At 40.5% G+C, this 27,506-nt stretch overlaps 1 protein-coding gene across 18 annotated transcripts in view; it reads right to left on the minus strand.

Moving 5' to 3' along the window:
• Nucleotides 1–27,506, minus strand: part of MTERF1 (mitochondrial transcription termination factor 1) — a 571,641-nt gene that overhangs the window by 156,268 nt on the left and 387,867 nt on the right. For 17 of the 18 annotated variants that reach the window (XR_008617408.1, XR_003679875.2, XR_003679882.2 and 14 more), the window contains one exon: nt 4,258–4,339. The exons of the other annotated variant lie outside the window; for it this stretch is intronic. The gene's annotated coding sequence lies outside the window, so the exon portion shown is untranslated. The remainder of the gene's footprint in view (nt 1–4,257; nt 4,340–27,506) is intronic. 18 annotated transcript variants of the gene reach the window in all.

Here is a 27,506-nt window from a genome sequence, read left to right on the forward strand (position 1 = left end):
ATTTTTCTTGTTTCTTGAGGTAGGCTTGTATAGCTATAAACTTCCCTCTTAGAACTGCTTTTGCTGCATCCCATAGGTTTTGGATTGTCCTGTTTTCATTGTCTTTCATCTCTAGGTATTTCTTGATTTTTCTTTATGATTTCTTCAGTGATCTCTTGCTTATTTAGTAACGTATTGTTTAGCCTCCATGTGTATTTTTTATGTTTTTTTCCCTGGAATTCATTTCTAATCTCATAGTGTTGTGGTCAGAAAAGATACTTGATATGATTTCAATTTTCTTAAATTACTGTGGCTCGATTTGTCACCCAAGATGTGATCTATCCTGGAGAATGTTCCGTGCGCACTTGAGAAAATCTGCTGCTTTTGGATGGAATGTCCTATAAATATCAATTAAATCTACCTGGTCTATTGTGTCATTTAAACCTTCTGTTTCCTTATTTATTTTCATTTTGGATGATATGTCCATTGGTGTAAGTGAGGTGTTAAAGTCCCCCACTATTATTGTGTTACTGTCGATTTCCTCTTTTATAGCTATTAGCAGTTGTCTAATGTAGTGAGGTGCTCCTATGTTGGGTGCATATATATTTATAATTGTTATATCTTCTTCTTGGATTGATCCCTTGATCATTATGTAGTGTCCTTCCTTGTATCTTGTAACATTCTTTATTTTAAAGTCTATTTTATCTGATATGAGTATTGCTACTTAGAGAAGTTCCTTTAGCATTTGTTGTAGAGCTGGTTTTGTGGTGCTGAATTCTCTTAGCTTTTGCTTGCCTGTAAGGCTTTTGATTTCTCCATCAAATCTGAATGAGATCCTTGCCAGGTAGAGTAATCTTGGTTGTAGGTTTTTCCCTTTCATCACTTTAAGTATATCATGCCACTCCCTTTTGGTTTGTAGAGTTTCTGCAGAGAAATCAGCTGTTAACCTTATGGGAATTCCCTTGTATATTGTCATTTTTCCCTTGCTGCTTTCAATAATTTTTGTGTCTTTCTTTTTTGTCAATTTGATTACTATGTGTCTCGCCATGTTTTTCCTTGGGTTTATTCTGTATGGCACTCTCTGTGCTTCCTGGACTTGGGTGGCAATTTCCTTTTTCATGTTAGGGAAGTTTTTGACTATAATCTCTTCACCTATTTTCTCGGGTCCTTTCTCTCTCTCTTCTCCTTCTGAGACCCCTATAATGTGAATGTTGTTGCGTTTAATGTTGTCCCAGAGGTCTCTTAGGCTGTCTTCATTTCTTTTCATTCTTTTTTCTTTAGTCTATTCCGCAGCAGTGAATTCCAGCATTCTGTCTTCCAGGTCACTTATCTGTTCTTCTGCCTCAGTTATTCTGCTATTGATTCCTTCTAGTGTAGTTTTCATTTCCGTTACTGTATTGTTTACCTCTGTTTGTTTGTTCTTTAGTTCTTCTAGGTCTTTGTTAAACATTTCTTACATCTTCTCGATCTTTGCCTCCATTCGTTTTCCAAGGTCCTGGATCATCTTCACTATCATTATTCTGAATTCTTTTTCTGGAAGGTTGCCTACCTCCACCTCATTTAGTTGTTTTCCTGGCGTTTTATCTTGTTCCTTCGTCTGGTACATAGCCCTCTGCCTTTTCATCTTGTCTATCTTTCTGTGAATGTGGTTTTTGTTCCACAGGCTGCAGGACTGTAGTTCTTCTTGCTTCTGCTGTCTGCCCTCTGCTGGATGAGGCTATCTAAGAGGCTTGTGCAAGTTTCCTGATGGGACGGATTGGTGGTGGGTAGAGCTGACTGTTGCTCTGGTGTGCAGAGCTCAGTAAAACTTTAATCCACTTGACTGCTGATGGTTGGGGCTGGGTTCCCTCCCTGTTGGTTGTTTGGCCTGAGGCAATCCAACACTGGAGCCTACCTGGGCTCTTTTGTGTGGCTAATGGTGGACTCTGGGAGAGCTCACGCCAATGAGAACTTCCCAGAACTTCTGCTGCCAGTGTCCTTGTCCCCATGGTGAGCCACAGCCACCCCCCGCCTCTGCAGGAGACCCTCCAATACTAGCAGGTAGGTCTGGTTCAGTCTCCCCTCGGGTCACTGCTCCTTCCCCTGGGTCCCGATGTGCACACCACTTTGTGTGTGCCCTCCAAGAGTGGAGTTTCCATTTCCTCCAGTCCTGTCAAAATCCTGCAATCAAATCCCAGTAGCCTTCAAAGTCTGATTCTCCAAGAGTGGAGTTTCCATTTCCTGCAGTCCTGTCAAAATCTTGCAATCAAATCCCAGTAGCCTTCAAAGTCTGATTCTCTAGAATTCTTCCTCCCGTTGCCAGACCCCCAGGTTGGGAACCTGATGTGGGGCTCAGAACCTTCACTCCCGTGGGTGGACTTCTGTGGTATAAATGTTCTCCAGTCTGAGTCACCCACTCAGCAGTTATGGGATTTGATTTTACTGTGAGTGCGCCCCTCCTACTGTCTCATTGTGGCTTCTCCTTTGTCTTTGGATGTGGGGTATCTTTTTTGGTGAGTTCCAGCGTTTTCCTGTCGATGATTGTCCAGCAGCTAGTTGTGATTCTGGCGTTCTCACAAGAGGGAGTGAGAGCACGTCCTTCTACTCCGCCATCTTGGTTCCTAATGGTCCTGTTTTTTTTTTAAATATTTATTTATTTAAGCTGTGCCAGGTCTTAGTTGAGGCATACAGGATCTTTGTTGCGGCATGCGGGATCTTTAGTTATGGCTTGCAGACTTCTTAGTTGTGGCATGGATGCGGGATCTAGTTCCCCAACCAGGGATCGAACCCAGGTCCCCTGCATAGGGAGCTCGGAGTCTTACCCACTGGACCACCAGGGAAGTCCCCATGATACTGTTTTAATGGTTGCAAAATACTCCATTGCCTGGATGTTGCATAATTTGTTTAGCAATTCCTGTTTCTATGGTCTTTTGTAAAGTCCAAGGAAGATAATACATGATAAAGTGCTTTGTCAACCACAAGACTTGGTCTAAATATAGTGGATTATTTTCATTATTTATCAAATATAAATGACCTAACTTATTGGTTTTAGCTTCTAAGCTCTCAATGTATTTAACACTTGGTAGATATACAGAGAGAGAAGTAATACAGCTCCTGTAATGCAGTCAACATCATCATTTGAAAATTGATTTATTGCATGGGTTTAGAAAGAACTGTTGATAACTGAATGTACAAGGCAACATCTAATGGGTACCCTCAAAGAGGAAAATTCATTTTTATCCAATGAGTAACCTCTACTTATTCAGCTGATAACTTATATTCTAAAGTAAATTATTTAAATCTCATACGTTACTCTTGCAAGTAAATCAGAATTGAATGTTAAAAACTATAAAGTGACGTATGTGAAAGAAAGATGTATTGATGTGCTCTGATACACAGAATAAATATGAGCTTTTGTTTCTTGTTTTGTATGTGTCTGTGTTATGTTTGTTTTACTTTATTTTAAATTGTCCTTGAAATAGCAGTGGAGTAATAGCAGGTCTTTTTGGCAAGGGACAGAACTGAAATTTTTACTAAGAAAGTGGAAGCTGAATTTTCTATCTCTGATATGCTATCTACAAATTTAAAATAAAATGGAGTAGTAAAGTTTCTATAAACAAGCCTGCTTATAAGAGGAATATATGGGTCTCGGCCTTAATTTTCCAAGTTCCTCATATGCTCTAATTAATTGGACCATTCTCCACTTCATTTTGTCTGTGCAACACAAGAGATGGTACACAACAGAATTTGCTTTACTCCCATGTCTTAGGGTAAGCGGTGACATTTAATGGGATCTTCTCCTAAAGACAGGGTTGGGATATACGGTTTACAATCCTCCCCAAACCAATGCAATCCTTTTTCTTGTCCAAGGGCTGGAAGACAGAGGTCAAGGGTAGTTGGCCTCTGCTACTACCCACCACTCTGGTAAAAGTACAAAACCATAGGCTGCCTGTTAGATCTCTAGGGCACATCCCCAAGTACTTGGAAGGGGTGTTGCTAACACTGCAGCAGAACCTAGACCCTGCCAGCGGGCCTGTGATGTGGGACAGCCATATGCTAATGGTGACTGAATTCTCAACCTTTATTCCTCCATATCTTCATGGTAGATATTGTTCACAAGCACAGCCCACAGTCACAGATACACACAGGCTATAGGAAGTGGCACCTTCACTTTGTCACCCAGGCAAGAAAACACATCAGAATGCAAGTGAGGGAACATGACATTAACCTAAGGATAATCTTTAATCCCTTCTGATGCGCAAAACTTTGATACTTTGTTCACAAGTGATTGTGACCTACCAGCATAGTCCAGTACGCCGTCTTAGGAACACTGGAGAAGGTTAACTTATTCAGGTCTCTTTCACATCTGAATTCTCTGACTCTACGAAAGATACAAAGATCCCAGTCACAACCAGGCAGCAATTCCTCATAGGATTTTGATCAACCAGAGTGATTTCGTATAGAAACACCCAGAAAGCTGGCAGAGGACCAGTCTTTCTCTCTCACATATAAGACTACATTTCCTAACATCTGGCCTGGAGAAAATTTCCCTCTGCTCCCTCACTCACTCCACAAACTCCAGAAGACTTACTTCTGCCTAAAGCTGCATTTGTATGAGATGGGTACAGATAATAGGTGGAAACTCAGTTCTACATCATGTAAAAATGCATCCAGGGAAAGGTCCACAGAGGACAGGACCCAAGGAAGCCAAGGAGACCAAATATCAAATATTTGACTCTCGAATTTCCCCATCCTGATCTCTCCCTCCCCTGACCCTTTTTTTTTTTTAGTTCTAAGTCACTGATTAAAGGTTTTCTTACAGATAGCCTCTTCTCTGTATTTAAATTCACCCAGAGATGGTACTAGAAGTGTGCCTCTGAAGGTTTTCAGTGCTGCTCTCACCCTAGGGGAGGGAAGAGTGGGGCCCTTTGCACAGAACTCACCCCTTACCCGCCACCTCAAATCTGTCTTTTCACTGTTGGTGAACATTTACATGTCTCCTGCTGGCCGCTGATCTCACGTGCACTCAAGTGGTCATACGCGGAAGGGACATGTCACTAAATGCTGCTGCCTGCTGAGCTCTTGATTTGCACGGATAGGAGCACTGCATAATGGCCTGCTGAGCTAATCTTCACAGGAAAGAAGGTTACCCTTGCCTTAGTTACTCTCCCTCTGGAAAGGAGCTCTGTATTCAGCCTTGTGTTTATGAAACATGAAAATACATGTTGTAAAAATGTTCTGCATATAAATGCAATACTGCAAAGCAATTATTATGCTTGTTAAGAAGGCAACAATACGATTATGACATGAAAAGTGTTAATAGTGAATAAAATATGTTTTAACTTGTTGAAAATCATTTGCCTCTTTCTTAAAAGCACTGTGTGCAACTAAAACAAGGAAAGATGCCACACTGAAGGAGCATGTAAAAGGAAGAAACCTAAACACAATAGAGACAAAAGCCAAAAACCCAAAAGTCAAGTTCAATGTGTTATCTATGCAGACTGGCTGTCAATATTTTTCAAATTAACTGGTTAATTGCCAGATCTCCAGTTTACTTCAGGCTGTGAAGATGGAGTTTGTATGTCAAAATTAGATGCTTCATAAATGGCTCTTCTGATGTTATCTTCAACTTCATCTCCTTTCCTAAGTAGGGCTATTAAAGTAGATTTTACAGTGGCAGCAATTTTTCTATCTAAAGGAAAATAGCTTAAATGCTTAATGGGTCCATTCTCTGTAGAAGTCCCAGGGCAAAGATGCTGGGAGTGAGTCTTACAAGTAGTCCCTACAGGAGCCTCTGGTGGGGTAGAATGGGACAGTGGGGGAGTAGATTGAGCTTCTCTGCTCCCACCTTCAGGGTGCTCCATAAGGGTAATGGAGATTATGAACAATCAACCTTAATCATAAGAGCTCTCAACCTGTCATGCCAACTCATGCTCTTCCTCTTCTCATATCTCCCCTCTCTTCAACCTCTAACCCATCTCCCTGCCACACACCTCCGCCTCTCAGCCCCTGTCTTTCCACCCCACTCCCAGAGAAACATCAAAGGTATCACACAGGAAGCCTTCCTCTTCTCCCTCCATGCTTACAAACCATTGCCCATCCACACGCATCCCCTCTTCCTTCCCCTGTCTAGGGTAAACCCCTCCACCTGGGCTTTGGATCCCATCCCTTAATGATTCTCAGGGGCTTCAGACCACTCTCGAGTATAGCCTACCTTCTCTCCTTTATATTCAACTGGTCTCTTTAGCCGGAGAGTTTCCACTGACATTAAACATGGAAGATGTCATCTGACCACAGTGGGCTTGCCAGATTAAATCCAGGGTAAACAACAAATAATGTTTTAGCATAAGTATGTCCCCAATATTGCACTGGATATACTTAATACTGAGAAGTACTTGTTGTTTACCTGAAATTCAAATTTGACTGGGCATCCTTCATCTTTTTTTGTGAAATCTGGCAACCGTACACCAGAGAGGTCTTTCTTGACCATTCATTGTATAAAATAGTATTCCCCCCACTTCAGATAGTTTCTATCACCTTCCTTCACTTTTTTTGTCCTCATACACTATCACCACTGGGCTTATTATATATTTATATGTTTATTTATTGTCTCTGTCCCTTCACCTTCTCACTAGAATGTAGATTCCATTGGAACAGGGGTTTTTTAATTCTTTGCTGTGTCTCTTTTGCCTAACATAGGGCTTAGCACAAGATAAGTGTTTGATAAATATGTGTTGAATAAATGTATGCTTGAGTATCTCTCTCCTTTTAAAACAATTATCACACAACCCCATAATCCCCCTAGATCTACTCCTCCATCTCTCTCACCCACTTCAGAAACGGATTTTGTAACAGGTCTTAACACTCATTGTCCCTGTGACTTCATCCCAGTTCCTCTTCTTCCTACTCCAGCCTGGCTCCACTCTTATTCCACCAAAGCAGCTCGGAGGTCACAGATTAATTCCATGTTGTTAAACCACATGGACATTTTTTACCCCCATCTAATCTCTCAACAAGAGTTGACGTTATTGACCACTCCTGCTTCATGAAATAAGTCCCTTATTTCACTGGCACCGCACCCTCCTGGTTTTCCTTCTACCTCCATAATCACTTCCATTGCCAGTGTATCCTTCTCTACCTGGCCATTAAAGTTTGACTTTAGTCCCAGGCACTCTTCTCTTTTCACTCTATGTTCTCTCCTCCAGGTAACCTCTATGTGGCTTCAATGGCCATTCATTTTGCTGATGACTCCAAAATTTGTACATCCAGCCCAAAGCTCCCCTCTTAGTTCCAGACCTATATGCCTATTTGGTATCTCCACCGGATGTCTCAAAGTTGTATCAAACTCAATTATTTAAGACTGAATTTAATGCATCCTCTGCTTATCTATGGCCTGGTCCTCTTCTTTTGTACCACATCTTGGTAAATGACACCTCCGTGCATCTAATGGCATAAGCCAGACAACAACAGTCATCTTTGACTCCTGTAAATCTCACCTCCCAAATAGCTCTTGAATCCATTCATTTCTCTTTACCTCCATGGTCACCTAATACAAAGGACAATTAACTCTTGCTAGACCACTGAAATGGCTTCTTAACCAAAAGAGCTATATTCAATGACTCCAACCTCTTCCTAACTTGTTTTCCACATTTACAGCCACAAGGATTCTTCCACCTGTCAAAAATTCTTCCTTGGTTTCTTAGAAGGCTCCAACTTCTCTTTCCAGTTTTATCACATGCCACTCTCTTCTCCATTCTCTCAACAGCAGCAACACTGGCCAGGAATCAGTCTCTTAAATGCAACTATACATTCAAGAGGGCTGGATGAGAAAGTGATTACAAAATAACTCGCTTAAAAGAGTGAAGTAGTAAGAAATAATGTTTCATATGAAAATCTGCCATCAGCCATCTGCCAAAAACATCTGCTAACATTTAGAGCTGAAAGGTCCTTCACACATCATCTGGTCTAATTCTTTCCCTCCAAATAAGGACATGAGGAAATAAGGGTCCAGAGAGGAGCATGGAATGACTAAAGCCATAAAGCTATTTAAAGGCAGAGCTAGGAGATTAATGCCTGAATCTAAAGTCACACCACTTGCCCCAAGTGAAGAGTGAATAACTGATGAGAAATAAAGTGAGCTGAGAATTACCATAGCTCTAAAGACATGGAGGAGTGATCAGAATGAGGCTGAGGCAGATGAAAGGAGCTAAACCAATCCGCCAATCAACCAGCAAACATTCCCACAAGAGAACTAGTGAGCCTTCAGACATAAGAATCAGGAACTTTGTCAATGAGCTTTTCAACCAGATTGAAAAGGCCTCCTATAAATATTCAATAGCTTCCAGAAAAATAGTCAATGGATGTGGATTGGATCAGGGTTGGGGGCTTGGTGTACCAACTGCTCAGTATATAAGGAAACAAATGGGTCCTGACCAAACTTATCAAGTGAGAGCCCACCTTCTATTGAATCAGCCACATAAGCCACCTGTTACCACCTGAGATTTTCACAAAGAACCCTTTCCAGCTTCTATGAGTCCTTGAAGAAACTAAAAATTATCAACTTGATGTCCACTGAAAGTTACAAAGTTAGGGCCACAGATTCAAGGCACCACTACTTCCTGACAATTAGGCAAAGATATCATCAGAGAGATCCTGGTCCATTGCCTTTCAAAGTAAAGCCCAAGCTACTGAGCACAATTCATACTTTGAAACTAAACTTACCATTCAATGGCCAAGGGAAGCTTTCTGGAGGACACTTCTATTGAGATCAAGAGAGGCTGAGTAAATACCCTGTGTGTGCTTATCACTACAGGCGCTGAAGTGTAAATGAGTGTGAAAGTTGCCTTTTGATGTCAAAAGACCTGACAAGATTCTTTTCCAAATGGGATTGAAATTATTAGTAAATTTGTTGAGCTAAGAGACACTGTTTATCAGCTGTATTTTTAATTGGTTTCCAGGGAACACCTATGTTAGGGTTATAAGCATCAAAGGTGATAAACAACTTAATTATCCTCCCAGAACCATTAGGAAAAAGTATCACTGTTGGTGAGTTTCCTTTAATGCCTTCTTTTGAAATGCCATCCTGCTACTATTGTCGGACCATCTGTAGTTTTATTTCCCAGAGCTTTGATGCTCCCTTCATAAATAGAAAAGGCAGAAGTAGATTAATGAAGTTAACAACATTTACACTGGTCGGATATATCTTAAGTTACCATTGGGCATAGCTTCTCTTTGGAGAAGCAGCAAGTTAAAGGGAATCAGAAAACCTTGAGAGAATTTTGAGGGATGAAGCATAAAGCCCATGAGGAGCTGGAAAGGCCTGGGCATGGTACCCATTCTTTATTATGGTGGTTTCCGAGAAAAGAGAGCTGCCAACTGGGAGGCTGTTATAGGGAGGGGAGGGAAACGTTTCGTATTTTGTTTATTTCCATTCACTGTCTTTAAATTTTATTCATGAAGAAAAATGGAAACATGAAGGCAGAGTGTGGTAGTTGTTAGTAAGCCAGACTCTCTGTTCCACGAATATTTCTTCCCTCAGATTCCATCATTGGAGCAGGAAGGTCTTTTCATTTTCTAGACTCTACTCAAATACAATGTCCCTGGGAGGACTTTTAATTGTTTTTAATTACTGCTATAACAGAGAACAATAACCTTTCTGTAGAGAACAAAGAACAAGTAGGGAGTGGGATTTGAATAGAGGCCAAAGACGGACTTTCCCAAATTCAATTTTGCTCAGGACTAACACTGAGTTGCATTTTGGTTTTGCCTCCTTTTCTTATTTCTTTGTTATGTGGAAAATTTTTCTGAATCTCACCTTCACTCTTTGAACTGGGGTTATGTGGTTAGACTTATCTGTCTTTTTACCTGGCAGAAAATGAATGAGAAACACTCTGTTTTGAGTGTCTCAAGAAGTGATGCCATACAGAACCAGGCAAATATACTATAATCACTTTTACACACTTCATGTTTTTAAAGATGTTAACTGGAGTGAAAAACAGAGTTGGAAAGGGAAGCTATTCCTGTCTCATTTTACAAACAAAGAAACTGAGGCCCATGTGGAAACAGCTATCAGCCCAGGACTCCTGGAGAACTACCCCATAGCCTTCCCACTTGATTCTGCTAAGGGAAATCTTGCACCATGGTTGGGACTGGCATCATATTAAATAACTGTCTCCATGTGATATCCTTGATGTTGAATACAATTAAAGAGAAACACAGTGCCATCATCCTTTCAGCCCTGCCCCAAACTGGCAATCTACCAAGTAGGCCAAACATTAATTTCTCAAAGTCATTTTGAAGCACAGAATGTTATATCACAATAAAAATGTCAGTTGGACATTAAAAATAAGTGCTTTGAAAAAAGAAGTATTTTCAAATACCTGTCTTAATTGCTTTAGATTTACTCTGAGAGTGGAGCAACTGAGTAGTCTCTTCATCTGACTTCATTCAAAAGAAGTGGGATCTTCTTTTAGCACTAATGGGTCTATTAACCTGGGATCTAGACTGTGAACTTATAGAAGGGCTTGTCTTTCTTCACATTTATCTCTACCATCATCAATTTCCCCTCTCCTCTTCCCTTGTCCAACTGGTCAGCTTTAAATTTTTTCTGAATGTTGATGGGAATTGTTTGTTGAAGAACAAAAGGTCCAGCTATATCCATTTATATAATACAAGCTTTAGAGAGAGAAAGAAGAGAGAGAGAGAGGCTATTCCAATCTTATGAGTCCATATTTGGCATGTGGTATGTTTTGGCTCCAGAAAGGTATTTTAAAAATCCCGGTTATCTCAGACAAAATTGCCTTAGTCTGCCATGGGTCAAGTAGGAATTTCCATGCTGCCTGCAGACTCCAACACCTCTGCTCCCTTTCCTCCATATTACCACCACAGCCATATTTCTGAGATCTTTCTAGAGGATGCAGATAAGAGAGATCCTTCCTCCGGAGTTGTTTCACACTGGAAAAAGAAAGACATCTTCCTGCTCCGGGTTCTATTACTGTTGACAGGGAAAGGGCAAAGATGGTGAGTTTTACAGCATTTAATAGGCAAGCAGTCCATGGCCCACCATATTTGACTCCCTGGCAATTTCTGTCAGCTCATGTTGATGTTGGTCAGCGACAAAGTCACAGGATTATAGGAGCCTGACGCCCACCACACCTTTGGTTTGAGTAGAAACAATGGAAAGCATGATGGTTTTAAGAGACTAAAACACATGTTTAAGAATTCTGCATTTCCAAGACATGTCCCAAGTTTTCCTCAAGATCTTTTCATACCCTAACTACAACAAAGAGATGTAACACAGAGTCCCCAGTATCTGTGGCTGCCTGTGACTGTGACATGGCAGATGTCCTTAAGGGAGCCTTTGTGCCCTTAAAATATTTGCCCTGATTTATTTATGAAATTGTTTTATAAAACAATTCTATCTACTATTACTAACACTACTAGAATTAATAGAAAGATAGTTATCATCCCAGCACTATTTTCCCCACCAGGCTTGGGTTAGGGCTTCAGATTGAACCTCAATACTTGCTGAAGTCAAAGCTGCAATCCAGGTGATTTATGTCTATGGAGATTTTTCATCTTTATATCTTATTTCTCTAGTACCCGCTTAGCATTCTTCGTCCCTGACTGGCCAATGGCACCCTCACTGTAGCACCTGATCAGTGTCTTACCTCTCTAAACAGTTCCTCTCAAGAATGTCACCCCACCTCCTTTATTAAAACTCTGCATCTTGCCAGATCATCTATCTTAGCAAAACTTTAGCATCCTGTCCTCCTTTTCCTCAAGATCTTGTAGATAACCATTAAAAGATTTAATATACCAGCACATAATAAGGTTACATGGGCAATATAGTATACCCCTTAAGGGTAGTTGCTTTAAAGTCAAACCGTGATATATAAAACATTTCATTGTAAATAATAATGGCTGAATCAAAGAAAAGCTATTCATCAACAGCAGCAGCAGCAGCAACTATTAATGGTATGATAATCACCCTCCCCAGATATTATAATTTCTCTTCAGACTTTCAATGACTTTATCCATTAAGGTAACAAATGTGAAAATTTCTGCCTTCTAGCTGGCCAACTGGGGCATGGTCTTTCTGAGATGTTTTCAATCCTTCCGATTCTTCTCCTGCCCTGCACTGAAGGCTTCCAGCCCTGAACAGTCACAGCTGCAGGCAGGGCTGGGGCAGCGCACAGCAGAGAAAGAAATGGCCAGGTGGCGTGGGCTCAAGTGTAGCCGCTCCAAGTCCCCTCACTTCCTCTCCTCTCAGGAGCCATATGGCCAGTGCAGCCCTGAATTCCTCAAGTTCCAAAGCCGAGGTTCAAGAAGTATCTTTAAGCTCAGGGTAAGACGAGCAGATGAGAAGACAAGGATACTCCTTCCTCTAATTTAAGCCCAGCAGTCTTAATATTCCACATGACAGGGTTTAAGATAAATGAAGAAGCCTTTTTAATGTGTGTAGAAGAAATGGGCAAATACACACCCTTCCCTTAATCCTCAAGAGTGGCACAGGAATTGGTATCTCCTGAACCACTTATAAGTGAAACTAGCAGTGGTGATAACATTCCAGAGTGAGAGCCATTAAGCCTTGGTTCAGATTGATTGTGGGGCCTTTCCCATTTCTAGTGACTTGTAGTCTGTCTGCAAGGAAGCTAACAGTGAGCCATGTGCCGAACACTAATGTTTTCCTGACTTTGGCTACCATGTTGTGCTGGCTCTAAAATAGAACATATTTCTCAAGTGAGTTAATGCCCACTTACTACTTTGTTGTAATGTTTAATTATCATAAATGACTTAATTGTTTCATTACTAGATCAAAGAATAGATAAGGACTTGCAGCAAGCAAAATATAAGACCAAGCTTCGCTCTCTATTGAAAGCCACATACATTGTATATGCATAGGTACTGTACATGTATGTACATATCTAGAAGTATTTTATATGAGCATTTATATATAAATCTATACTTGCATATGTTTTAGACATACCAGATTGTCACGAGTCTGATTATCATACATGTGGACCACAGGAGAGATGCAGCCCTAAGGAAGAAATGGTTGGCTCAAGAGGTGAATTCTCTTTGCACAGGCTGCTTTAGTAACAGTGTTACTGAGGACTATCACTATAGACACTGCTGAGCAGTGCTGACCCTGTCCTCTTGTTGCTCTCCTCTTTGAGAAAATAATTCACACTGCAGTGAAAGCCTAGCGATTGGATTGTACATGGCACCAATTCAAGATAAAGAAAGGGTAGGCCAACTGAATATGGTCTCTTAGCTGGAGTCTTACCCAAAAGAAGGACTGATCCTTTGAGGAAATATGAAGGAGGAATATTCACTTAAAAGCCCTCTGTGATTGTGCTGAGCAGTACCTACAAGTCTAAAGGAATGTTGACCTCTTTTTTTCACAAGAGGAAAAGATAATGAGACCTGAAAAAATTCAAAGCAATTCTAGGAATGCGCTCTTCTCACAACCAAATGTTTTCAGAGAAGCTGCTCCTTATGGATCATTTCTCAAATGCAGTCACTGAGGGCACTGGGAAGTTATTCCAGTTTATAGAGACTAATAGTAATAGCTCCTGTTAATTGAGCACTTACTATGTGCCAGATGCTGAGCTAAGTGTTTTACCTGTGTTCCTCTACATATTTATTTCTTACAGTGATCCTACTAGGTGCATCCTACTTCTATCTGCATTTTATAGATAAGGAAACTAAGCCAGAGAGGGTAAGTAATAAGCCCATCATCACACAACCAGTAGGTGGCAGAAGAAGAATCTGAACGCAGGCAGTCAGTCTCCAGATCCCATCACTTTAACCACCCACCTATACTAGTACACCTTGCATTGGTTTGGGACTGATGCTGAGGGTTTCAAAAATTCAGAATAAATCAGGAAAACTGGATTGGTTCTCACCAATTTTGAGTGTTCTCCTTTGCTGATGGGGAGTCTTGGAAAATATCTACCAAGAAAATGGAAACAACAGCAGCAAAGATTCTGGTGAACCAGTGTCTCATTGTGACTCAATCCTTAGGAACAAGTCAAGACTCCTATATTCCCCTGCTTGGCACTGACTACTGTAGTAGAGGCAGGAGGCTCAGTGGAGGTTAACTGTTGGAAAGTGTGTTCCACAGCTCCCACTCCTGGGGTTCATTAACCACAAAGGAGATGGATGTCAAAGAAATGATATAAGTCACCCGGGGAAGAAATGGCTAATGACACTAGTCTCACATTCCCAAGCCCAGAGGTAAATCACATCTTCCCTTCAGAGGACGCTTTTAGTGCTGCCACAAAACTATTAGGGTTGTTAGAAAAAAGACAGGTGAATCTTTATATTTTCTTGGCTGCCTAGTACCATCATATGTGTACTCAATATTTTGAAAAGAGGCTTTAGATGTCATAAAACCCACAGGAGGATTTGATGATAATCATCTTGTACAAAGTCCTCCCTAATTGCCTTCCTAATGTCTGAGGTGACTCTCCTCATATGAAAATTGCTTCATTTTACAAAGGGCATTTTATAAAATATATGGCCCACAAACTAGCCTTACCCATGAGGGGGAAGAGGAGGATGCTCTTTTATGTGTTTGGGGAGGGACTTTTTTTTTTTTTTGATAGGGATCCATTTTATTTATTTATTTTTAACTTCTTTATTGGAGTATAATTGCTGTACAATGATGTGTTAGTTTCTGCTGTATAACAAAGTCAATCAGCTATACATAATACATATATCCCCATATCTCCTCCCTCTTGCGTCTCCCTCCCACCCTCCCTATCCCACCCTTCTAGGTGGTCACAAAGCACCGAGCTGATCTCCCTGTGCTATGCAGCTGCTTCCCACTAGCTATCTATTTTACATTTGGTAGTGTATATATGTCCATGCCACTCTCTTACTTTGAACATTGTGGTACATGACTCTTTTTGAATTATGGTTTTCTCATGTATATGCCCAGTAGTGGGATTGCTGGGTCATATGGTAGTTCTATATTTAGTTTTTTAAGGAACCTCCATACTGTTCTCCATAATGGCTGTATCAATTTACATTCCCACCAACAGTGCAAGAGGGTTCCCTTTTCTCCACACCCTGGGGAGAGACTTTCTATGTACTCCTTCAACAAAGTTATATGGAGCAGCTTCTACATGTACCCAGAGGCTGAGGAAAATACAGGGAGAGATGGCATGGTCCTTTTCTTGAAGAAGACTTTGGAGTAATGTCTGAAGTTATCAGAAGGGATAAGATGAAGACAAACAGCAGGACAGAACTTGCTGTCACACAGACATGGTGGGTGTATTGCTGACATTTTGTCTGGACCATCCTTATTTGTTACCACCACTCAAGTCTCTTCTACCATGAAAATAAACAAGTAACACAAACAAACTGAGGAAGATAAAATTGAAGATAGAACACCACAGAAAATGTTTTAAAGTCCAATTTACGATATTTTGAACCCTTAGCTTCTAGACTCATTTTGATGTATGAATAAGTCTTACAATAGCATATTTACAAAGGCAAAAGTCATGAGAAAGAGAATTTCTAGAGGGAGAGAAAAGATAAATTGGCTACATGGTACATGAAAAAAATCATTTTCTGGGTAAACAAATTAGATTATGGGCTCCAGATCTGTGACTTACTTGCTATATTAACTTTATAATACACAGCCTCTCTGAGCTTTAGTTTCTTCATATAAGACTAATAGTACCTGCCGTGATGTGAGAATAAAATGAGACATAAGTATAACATACTCCATAACCATATTCTTTTTGGAGGAAAAACTGAGTGAGCCCATAGGCCTTTAGCCTTTAATTACTTTTTCTTTAGCTGTTTTATTTATTTGTTCGAAGTGACACAAATACGGAGGGTGCTTCTGTAACGCTAAGTGATTTCTTACCTCAGGAAGATGGAAACACCCTTATATCAGATACCTAACATGTATCACTTCCAATTCTTTCTGTCTTACCTATCTCTAACTCCGGCCACTGCTGTGATGACTAGTTCTGCATAGTTTCTGATAAAATTCATCCAGGCTCAACTTGACAGTGATGCACTATATGTCTTGATTTTGCACCTGCTGCCAAAGGGTCCCCATACAGAAGTTTAGAATGCCACAGGACACTTCCAGGCACTCATGTAAATACAACCTGGAAATGCAATGGACTTAGCACCCTCATGGGATGAAAATTTGACCAGTGAGTGACAGGAGCCCATGAATTGATGTATTTCCCCTTTCTCCCCCTAGAGAAACAGTGAAGTAGCTGTATGGCTTCTCAGAGGATGGCCTTTCAACATGAAACAATCAGTTGAACTTAGCCTCAGCCAGGCTGATCAGCATTCTTGTGTTTTCCTCCATCCTTCATACTCCATATTCCTCATTTTGAATTATACTGCCTAATTAAATAGTACGATGTAAGACTTTGGTTCAAACTCTACTTTCCGGTGAACCAAGGTGAGAACAACTGATAGCAGAGTGGCTCCAGAAAGCAGCCCTTCAGGAGGGTATTTTGGATTTCAGTTTAAAAGACCCCATTGCTAGCAGCAGATATGGTGATGATAACCTCTGGCATGTAGTGACATTATAACTAAGACTTTCACCTGTGGGTAATTGGGCTGAGATGCAGGTGGTAAATGAGGGGGCTATGGTAGTTTAAGGCATGGATAAAATGTGGATGATAGAAATTGTGGAATAGAGACAACTGCTGTTAGCTGCAGTGGAAGCTTTAGAAAATAACAGACTCGAGGAAGCAAAGTGTCAACTTAAGCCAGTCTGTAAAAGCCAGAAATCCTCTACAGCAGCTTCAATGGAAATGGTCGTCTCCTGGAAACACAGGGAAGACCATGCTGAAAATAAAACCCAGGATCTAATTGTAAAGGTGGCAGAATGAATATGTAGCCCCACAAATGTCCACTATCAAAGTTATTATCTTGGCAGGAAAGGAGTGGATGGGACTATTTGGCTGAACCAGGATGAGAATCTTGAGCTCTCACTAAACCCTCCCTTACCAGAGGACAGAAGTGCCTGCCTGCCTGGAGACTATTCAAGGACTCCCCCTAAGGCAGGTGCCTCATAAAATGATAATTTTTCTCCTTAAGATATGCCCCAGCATCCCTCATTGCCTCGAGACTGTTGACCAAGGTGAAGTCTCAGTCCAGCCCAAGCACTACTCCTGGAGGATACGCACCAAAAGAACTGCAGAGATTTGCTAATATGGCCTGGCAAGACTAGGGGCTACACAGGTGAGAATGGAGCTCGAGAGTCCTGGACTGGAGTGAGGAGGTCAGGTACGGGGCTGGATAGAGGAAAATTTACTGACATGGGGCACCCATCCATGACTGGAATTCAATATCCTACAAAGAACCCCAGGAGCCAGTCCTAATTGTCTGTTGAGACATGCCTTGAAGTTTGGTGAAGAGAATACTAACACCAACTACCACGGTAGAAAAATCACAGTCTATCATCCAGTTTCCAGATCTAAATCAGTTCACAGACCCAGAGTATAATGATTGTTAGGGAGGCCAGGATCTCTTGAGGAAGAACCCTTCAATGTCACCACAAGTATATACAGAAAATCTTCCTCTGACTTGTCCCTTACATGTACCTGTGGCCATTTGTTAGAGTAACTGTTCACTGCTGAAAAGGAAAAACCTAGCCCTTTTAAAGTCTGTTAGATAAAGAGTTGGGGCTGAAATGAAACCAAAAGACCTGAAATGCCATCAAGGACATTCAGTTAGAGTAAAAGCTCATCTGAGAACCATGATAATAAAGTTTTGGCCCAAAATTGTCTCACAGTGGGTCCATAGTATTCATAGACCCATCTTGAGGTTATTTCTCATTCTCTGAGTATATCATTAGGATAAATACATTTATCAGTTGTTAGAACCCTCACACTGGTTCCCAGATCTGTAATGTAAAGGCCATTATGGTACAAAGAGCCAGTAGAAACTGCCTCTATCTCTGGCCAAGACCACAAATCAGAAGAAATGCTGCATCCCAGGAGGAAATGTAGAGCTTGGTGCCACTGTCAGACTTACTTGAAGGATACAAATGTGATTGTTTCCATCATATCCCTTGTTCAATTTACCTGTCTGGCCCTGAAAAATCCTGAGGGATCCTGGCAGATAATGTAAAACTACCATAAATTTAGCCAGGTGTTAAACCCAGTCACATCTACCATGCCAGATGTGTTATCTTTCCTGTGAGTGGATTAAAAGAGACTCTGGTACCAGCTATGAGACAATTAATCTGGTGAATGTGTTCTTCTCAATGCCCATAAGAAGGAAGGATCAAAAGCAGCTCACATTCACATTGCAGGGGCAGCAACTCACTTGTGAAATTTTGTAATTTCAGTCCCCACAAACTTAAGGTTCTGGTTTCCACTGTGGGGTGGATAAGGGGTAGGGGTCTTTCTACCAGGTGCACAGAAAGGGTTCCATTGAACTTGAACCTTTAACTAGCATGTTGTAACTCTTCATGCCAGTGCATCAGCAGACAAAGAAGAGAGTTATTGTATGTGCTCATCAACCTAAGTACTATGTGGAACTACAGCTGCTGCTACAGAATACAGCCAGGGAGGAGTATGGCCAGTATCAGGAAGAGGACCTTAGTGGCAGCTCTCTTAATCATGTGTACTTATATTGACTCTCCTTCTTCCTTCCCTGATTCACTCCTCTTGATTCTCTCACTCCAGCACTCTGAAAGCTGGGAAAGGAATAGTACAGAAGCCTTTGCCTCAGGTTCCCCTTTCAGGAGAACCCAAGCTCAAGCTGCTGTCCTGCTGGTAGGTTCAAATGTACTTACTTGCTGGGAGAAAATGGATATGCCAGGCACATTACATATTTTATTTTATTTTATTTAATCATCACGATGATCTTGAGAGCTAGAACAGTTATTTCTCTTTTCCAGGGAGGGAGACAGTTTCAGATAAGTCAAGGATTTTGCCAAAGGACATACAGCTTATAAGTTGCAGAGCCAGGTTTTGACCCAGAAAGTGTCTAACTCTAAAGCTCAAGGTCCTTCCTCTATACCTTCATGCCTAGGTCAGTGATGACAAAAATGAGTACTCAGAAAGAAGACAAGTCACGCTCTTGTATCATTCTGATACCCCCCTTTGCACTATTAGTGGTTGGTTTTCACTTTAAGTTTTAGTTTTTCTTTTTAATATGTAAATTAGCACACAGCGTACTTCTCTACAGGTAAATATGGTAGGAATGTTAAAGGGAATGGCAGGTGTCCATCATTCTGAAACGTGTGATGGAAGAAATCAGAGAGTGCTCTTTTAACAAATCAAGATCTAAGAAGTGAAGTAAGTTAGAAAGAGAAAAACAAATACCATATGCTAACACATATATATGGAATCTAAAAAAAAAAAAAATGGTTCTGAAGAACCTAGGGGCAGGACAGGAATAAAGATGCAGATGTAGAGAATGGACTTGAGGACATGGGGAGGGGGAAGGGTAAGCTGGGACGAAGTGAGAGAGTGGCATAGACATATATATACTACCAAATGTAAAACAGATAGCTAGTGGGAAGCAGCCACATAGCACAGGGAGATCAGCTCGGTGCTTTGTGACCACCTAGAAGGGTGGGATAGGGAGGGTGGGAGAGAGATGCAAGAGGGAGGAGATATGAGGATATATGTATTATGTATAGCTGATTCACTTTGTTATACAGCAGAAACTAACACACCACTGTAAAGCAATTATACTCCAATAAAGATGTTAAAAAAAAAAGATCTAAGAAGTGAATATAGAGACTAAGTAAAAAGTCAGCTCATTAAAATTTTTTCTCCTTCAGGAAATAATTTGCTTCTAAATAAATTCAACACAATAAAAATATGAGAGAAGAAGAAAAATATGAAACATCACATCATTTTAAGTTTGATTATGTCACTGAATAAATTAAATGGCTGTAGAGAAGAAAGGAACATAATCCATAAAGGAAGTGAGAAAAGTTAAAGCAGTCAACAATTAAATGGTGACTGAAGCTGAGTGGAAATTGATTTGTATTAGCTGAAGGCCATTCCCGTCTTTCAGAATGTTATGCATCAGGAAAGAGAGAAAAGAAAGGTTTCTACTATTTTGATATAAAAATATGTCAGTTCTCAGCCAAGGTCACTAATTCAAGACAGCAGTAGATTCCAAGTATACACTCTAATATTCCACACCTACTGGCAGGTATTGAAATAGATAAGATCCTTTAATAAGGCTGTTGGGAGTGAGTCATAAGAGCTTCACTGGTTTGCTGGCTGTTTATCCTTGTGGAAGCTGAAGGCTGATTGACTCAATCCAATGCAAATAGAGGTAAAATTGGCAGCTCGAGCTTTTAGCTGACATGGCATCTGATGGATAGTCCTCTGTCCCCAGGGTTATATCTGCTCAACAGGGACTCAGATGACAGCAGGAGGCTGCAAAAACTTGTGCTCTACCTCAGATTCTGTTATGGTGTTGCCTCTGGATGTTAAGCTTTCTTATGTAACACATCTAATAGGAAACAAAACTGCATAATGTTTATCATTTTTATTATGAATGCTAACATTATAAATGATCAATCATTATTATTAATGATGATGACTACCATTTATTCAGTGCCTACTATGTTCTATATTCTACTTTATTCTGGTTCTTATATATATATATTGCTGTACCTAGAACTCTGGAAGGTAGGTATTAGTATTATCACTTTCTGTTTGAGGAAACTGAGGCTCAGAGGGAATAAGTTACTTGCCTAGAACGAAGGCTGAGGTACTAAATCAGTGTAGGCTCCTCTCTACTGTTTCCATTATACAATGTGGCTGCTGATTCACTCCCAGGAATCTAGATTAGCAAGGGCAGACTTTAATAAAATCCTTCATGTTACCACAAGGTGTGTTACAGAGTAGAATTAATGCACATTTTTGGAGTGGTAAGTAAATATGATTAAGGCCGCTGCCATAGAGCATGGTTGAATCAATAATAACAGCAACAAAAAACAGAAATTGATTCACTATGTTAGGGTGATCTCTATCAAGTCATGTAAAAGACAGTCTCTTCAGCAAGTGGTGCTTGGAAAGTTGGACAGCCACATGTAAATCAGTGAAGTTAGAACACTCCCTCACACCATATACAAAAATAAACTCAAAATGGCTTAAAGACTTAAATATAAGACATGACACCATAAATCTCTTAGAAGAGAACATATGCAAAACATTCTCTGACATAAATCGTAGCAATGTGTTATTAGGTCAGTCTCCCAAGGCAAAAGAAATAAAAGCAAAAATAAACAAATGGGACCTAATCAAACTTAGAAGCTTTTGCACAGCAAAGGAAACCATAAACAAAATGAAAAGACAACCTACAGAATGGGAGAAAGTATTTGCAAACGATGTGACCAGCAAACGCTTAATTTCCAAAATATACAAACAGCTCATACATACAGCTCATAAAAACAAACAACCCAATCAAAAAATAGGCAGAAGACCTAAATAAGACATTTCTCCGCAGAACACATACAGATGGCCAACAGGCACATGAAAAGATGTTCCACATCTCTAATTATTAGAGAAATGCAAATCAAAACTACAATGAGGTATCACCTCACAGCAGTCAGAATGGCCAAAATCAAAAAGTCTACAAATAACAAATGCTGGAGAAGGTGTGGAGAAAAGGGAACCCTCCTACACTGTTGGTGAGAATGTAAATTGGTGCAGTGTGGAAGTTCCTTTAAAAGCTAAAAATAAAGCTACCATATGATCCAGTAGTCCCACTCCTGGGCATATATCCAGAAAAGATGAAAAGCCTAATTTGAAAAGATATATGCACCCCAACGTTCATAGCAGCACTATATACAATAGACAAGACATGGAAGCAAGCTAAGTGTCCGTCAACTAATGAATGGATAAAGAAGATGTGGCACATATATACAATGGAATATTACTCAGCCATTAAAAATAATGAAATAATGCCATTTGCAGCAACATGGATGGACCTAGAGATTATCATACTTAGTGAAGTAAGTCAGACAAAGACAAATATCAAATATAACTTATATGTGGAATCTAAAAATATGATAAAAGTGAACTTATTTACAAAACAGAAACAGACTCATAGACATAGAAAACAAATTTATGATTACCAAAGGGGAGAGGGTGGGGGGAAGGATATATTAGGAGTTTGAGATTAACAGATACCCACTACATTATATAAAATAAACTACAAGGTTCTATTGCATAGCCCAGGGAACTATATTCAATACCTTGTAATAACCTATAATGGAAAAGAATTCTGATAACTGAACCTATTTGCTATACACCAGAAACTAACACAACATTGTAAATCAACTATACTTCAAAAAAAACCACCCCACTTCTTAAGTGCTTTCAATATGCAAACACATAATGTTGGTTTCTAAATATGTTAATCCTGTATTTTATTTGGCTCTCAATGATTATTTGTAACCCTTCATTGTCACCAAGAAAAGAATTACCTCATCTCAGAAGACCTGAGACCTTTTTTTTTGTTTTCAAGTACTACTTCAAGGACCATTGAGAGATGGTGTTTGTTGTTATCACTGTTAAAACTTTATTCAACATTTAGTATCCCCGAGTGAGTAAATGAACCTCTTATAAAAGATTTAGAAGCAATAAGTGGAGGTTAATTTATATCATGTGCATATTTAATGCTCTGGGATTGTGGAATAACACTAAACAAATTAACGAAAGAAGGGGCGAAGAATAAAGAAGACCCTTTCTTTTTATTCCCCACATGTAATCAGGTGAATATACTGTAATATTCCCATGACCTAGAGCTTACCACAGGTGGCGAGGACAGTATGTATGACGTGAGCATGGTATAATTTTAGCATGCAAGCTTTTTCAAGGCTGGCACTGTCCAGTCTTGCAGATGCTCGAAGCTCTTATTAATCAAGGCTTATTCCTTTATCGCCCCCAATACTTGTGCCACACCAACCTCATGGTAAACTGTCAACCAAGGTCACCATTAACTACTACTATTGAGGGAACCAGGCAAACTCACATTCCCCACCTGCCTGGATCCCACCTGTGACTTGTTGGAGAAGAACAATGCAGGTATGAAGTTCTTGTAGGCAGGTTTGTAATGCACAGGCAATAAATCATATTAGCAACAACAGAAGTGCACTGGTTTCCCTTCCCCCTACAAACTGCTCTGGAAAGGCACCTCTGCTGTACATCTCTTTGGAGAGCAGTGGTGATCTGAAGAAATGCTTCCTCTTGAAAGAACCCTTTTTATTCACAGTGGAATACTCTTGAATTTTGCAGGTCGTCAAACACACACAAAAAGTTTTTTTTTTAATAGTTGAGGAAATAAGCCTAAAGAAGATGTGTACCTAATCCTATTAGCTGACTTAATATAGAATTATTAAAAGCCTTGATATACAGGATTTAACACAATCTTTCTAGCAGGGTGTGATGTAATCTGTTTTTGTTCCTCAGCTAGCAGATGGCTTACCTTTAAGTAATTTCCAATATGTTAAGAGATCAAAAGCCATCCTCTCGCCACCGAGGCAGTAATCGTTATTCTCTGCTGGGGGTTGCTTGGTACTGTGGTAGGGATATGCAAAGGTTCCTGGCATTTCCAAAGATAGAAAGGCGACATTTCTTCAGACTTTGAAGTTAATAATCCTTCAGAAGTTGAAAAACTGAGGGATTTTTCAAAACCCTTTTAATGTTCTATATGCCATGTGTGAAAGTAAATATCTGTAAGAAATCACTGAGGGCTGGTTCGGAGCTTGGAGGAGCATTCAGCAATCTCCCATGTCATGGACTGGCGCCATCTCTCACCGCTGAGGGTATGAATAGGTTGTACCTCCATCAAGTAGCGCTCTTTGGAGCATGTGATTTCCAAGTTGAATTTTTTGACAATCATGCTAGAAATAAATGTGAAGTGTGTTGTGCTGTCACTGATGAGCCCAAGCAGTGGCATTATGACAGGTCTATCTATCCCTGCCATTGAGACACGACTCTTCCTAAGGATGGGGTGTTTCCTCACGCATTGTCTAAGTTATTGGAAATGATCTGTTGGTGAAAAGATGGAGTAAATTTGCATTCGGGATTTTGTTTGATCTTTACTACTAGAGAGAAAAATGTTTTATATCCCAATGGTTTAATATGCTCCTAATGAACCCCGAGCCCACAGTCACTTTTTGTAAAATCCAATTCAGATTTTTGTTGAAAAAATGTGCTGAGTGATAGAACCCTGTTGAATTTTGAGTTCAGACAAACCTTAGTGTGTCAGGGTTTGTTACCACCTTTGCTTAAGGCTCTTGCTTTTGAGAAAGAGGTTTCATTTTATTCCTTGGACCAGTCATTTTCAGGCTACTTAAAATCAGGGGGAAAATATATTCCTAGGCATACAGGAGACCGAGGTTGGCTCTGCCCCTTGGAGTTAAAAAGGATTGTTCTAACTTAAGTGACAGGCATCTCTACTATCACCCCCTCCTTTACACCATTTTGGCTTATGCATTTGATGGCTGGAATTTTGGCAGGCAAAGGATGGATAAACGAGCACCTAATAGTCATCAAGAGAAAAAGAAGGGGAAAATAGGAAATAGAACTCCAGAGGCATATGCAAGAAATTCAGGCACCAAGTTTCATTTGGAAGGAAAGTATGGGCAAATGGCCTGGGACAAGAAAAATTATGAGATGGGAACTTGTAATGTCATAATAACATTTTACCCCAACACAGAAAATCACGCATGAATAGAATACCGATTTTCCCAAAACAGACACACTAAACTGTTTGGCGCTTTAAGTAATAGTTGTTCTCTGTTCTAATCCACAGACAACAATGAGCAAAGTCCTCAAAAGATTCTATCCCAACTATTCTACACGGTATTCTCCTTTTCAGAATCTTCTGTTACTTTAAGCACCCTGAAATAACTGATGCAAGGAACAAAATGAAACCTCTCCATATCAAAGGCAAGAGCTGGTAAGAGTTAGGTGAGTGATTTATATTGATTCTCACACAAATCTTCCTGGTTGTGCATTGAGCTCATTCCTTCTTTGCAGACTGATTTCAACAGAACTGCTCCCCATTCTCTCTGGATTCTCTCTTCTCGTCCTTGAAAACCATTGTTATGTCTCTGCTTTCTTCTCTTCAGGATTAAAGGACCCATCGTTTCTTTAACCTGGCTTTCTGTGAGGCCTCTTGCTCCCTCAGAGGTCTCCTCTAGGTTTGCTCCCCTCCATGTGGTGAATGAGGGAACAGGATGTGGTAATTCAAGAAGAAAGCTGAGACTGGCAGGCCACGGGTTTGTTCTTTCTTCAGTCACGTAATAAAGATAGCCTGACTTTGAATGGAATGCCTAAAACCTAACCATAAATGCTGGAGGATTCTGGGAAAAGGTGGAATTCGGGAAGTCAGGGATTCTGTTTGAATGTTGGTCTATCAGCTTGGATAATAATTTCCCATCCTCTGAGACAAGAGAGGTAAAGTAGGCAACTCTCATTGAACTGGGTCGGGAGATTGGGTAGGAGAGGTAGGGTAACAAAAAGTCAAGCATAAAAAGGAGACTAGAATTATGACCCAGCTATTTGGCATTGGCATAAGTGTCATTAAGGAGCACCATGACTACAACATGCTCACCCCCGAGTGCTGCTTAAACAAGGAGTTGCTTAGTTCTTCACCTACCCCCACCCAGAAGAGAGGAGTCAAGGCTTAAAGTTCCAGGGCTTGCTGCTGGGGGAAAGAAATGAGTCAGAGGCTGAGTGGGAGGACTCCGTCCCTTCTGCTTCCACTGCTGCAGCCAGAGCTGCTCTGTTAACCCCCTCTGTCCATCTTCAAGGAGGTCACAATTAGCAGGAAGTAGCCAGTGCCTAATTATTCAGCTCCCCTCTCCCATGGGTGTGTGCCCCACATCCTTGCTGTACCTGAATCAGTTAATCCATGAGTCCATAAATTAACACTGGATAATGTCTAATTGATTATATAAGATATTTGTTGGATGATTAGGCATCTAGTTTTGAAACATGGTAGAATTTTAGATCATACACGAATGTGACACTCAGCTCATAGAGAAACTGTGATAATCCTCAGAGAGTTCTGATTCCTTAAAAGGAAAATACCACATAAATCAGAAGGCTAGCTCTCCTCCTGGCTCCTTGGAATAACAAATTCTCTCTCAAGCAGGGGTGAAGAGACATATCCTCTCCAAGTGATATTAGCTAGCAGAGCGTTGACAGTTGCCAACCTCCTTCCCCAACCTTCCCATATCAGAGGCCAGGGAATGGGTTAATTTCCTACACTCTGGACTTGGACTGTGGACTCCTATTCTTGTTTCTTTGTTAAAATTACAGGGGAAAAAAATCCTACCTGTAGTGAAACCAGAATCACAGTGCTAAAAAGGACTTTTGGAGGTCAATAAATTCAACACTCTGCTTTTCTGCAGGATGGTGCCCCTTGCCCCCAGTTGAGAGCTCCTGGGATTTTGAGGCAGTGTAGGATGAATGCAGTATATCTATGACTCTAGTACACAGTTAAAAACTCAGCCCAGCAGTGAATGCACAGCACTTTCTGTATTCCTACTGTGCCTTGCGTAAAGACTTTTCACTTCATACATCATTCACAACTTGCTACAGGGATTTCACAAAGCCAGTACATACCGTTTACACAAAGAAAAGCAGAAGAAGAACAGGTCTGGGAAAGGAAAAAGCAACAACAATAATCAAAGGTGTGTCTGCCAAGTGTAGCATTATCAATGGGGAAATTAACAAGGCACGATGTAGTTGGGAATGTTAGTTAAACAAATGGAGTTTCTCATTCTGTTCACACATTTGAAGAAGTCTAGAGAATTCCAAACATGGTTAGTTAGTTTCATTTTTTTTACGGGGCTCTAGCACCATGAGGAGCAAGGCAGAAGACGATGGAAATTGGAAGCTACTTCTCCCCTCGAGAGATCTGGTAAACAGATGATGAGTTAGTCCCAACCATCTGGCTCACAAAATCCCAGGGTCCCAGAGGAAGGTGCCACCTGGAGGTGCTGGAGACACTGTCAGTGCTGGGTGTGCTGCCCCCGGTAACTGAAGGGAGAGGCCCCAAAGCACACAAAAGGAAGGGATACCTTCACCTGAGTTCTTGAAGGTCTCAAGCTGGATTTTCTTCCACAGATAGGTGAAAGGACAGCATATTTCTAGCTAATTCTTGAGGGATTTTTCTTTTTCCACAAGATGATTCCTTATGAGCATCATGAGTATTTTCTGAGTAATTAGCACTTCTACTAAACAGTAATTGGGATTCCTCCCCTCCCTCCAATTCTGTATTATATGTTATATTCTGCTTGGGCTTCATAGTAGCTTGACAAGCAGATTTGCATGGAATAAATTGAGCCATAGTAAACTAGTCAGAAGAATTAATCAGAGACAAGAGTTATTAGTTTCCAAGGAGTGAATTAATTTAGGAAAACCACTGAAAAGTTCATTTTCATTGTTTTTTCCTCTTGAAAAAAAAAATGTTGATTCTTGAAGCTTGCTGAAAAAGATCTGAAACTGTAAGCCTGTGCTTTTTTTTTTTTTTTTTTTTGGCGGTACACGGGCCTCTCACTGTTGGGG

This window comes from Physeter macrocephalus, chromosome 5, assembly GCF_002837175.3.
Source record: "Physeter macrocephalus isolate SW-GA chromosome 5, ASM283717v5, whole genome shotgun sequence".
In the NCBI taxonomy this organism is placed as follows: Eukaryota; Metazoa; Chordata; class Mammalia; order Artiodactyla; family Physeteridae; genus Physeter; species Physeter macrocephalus.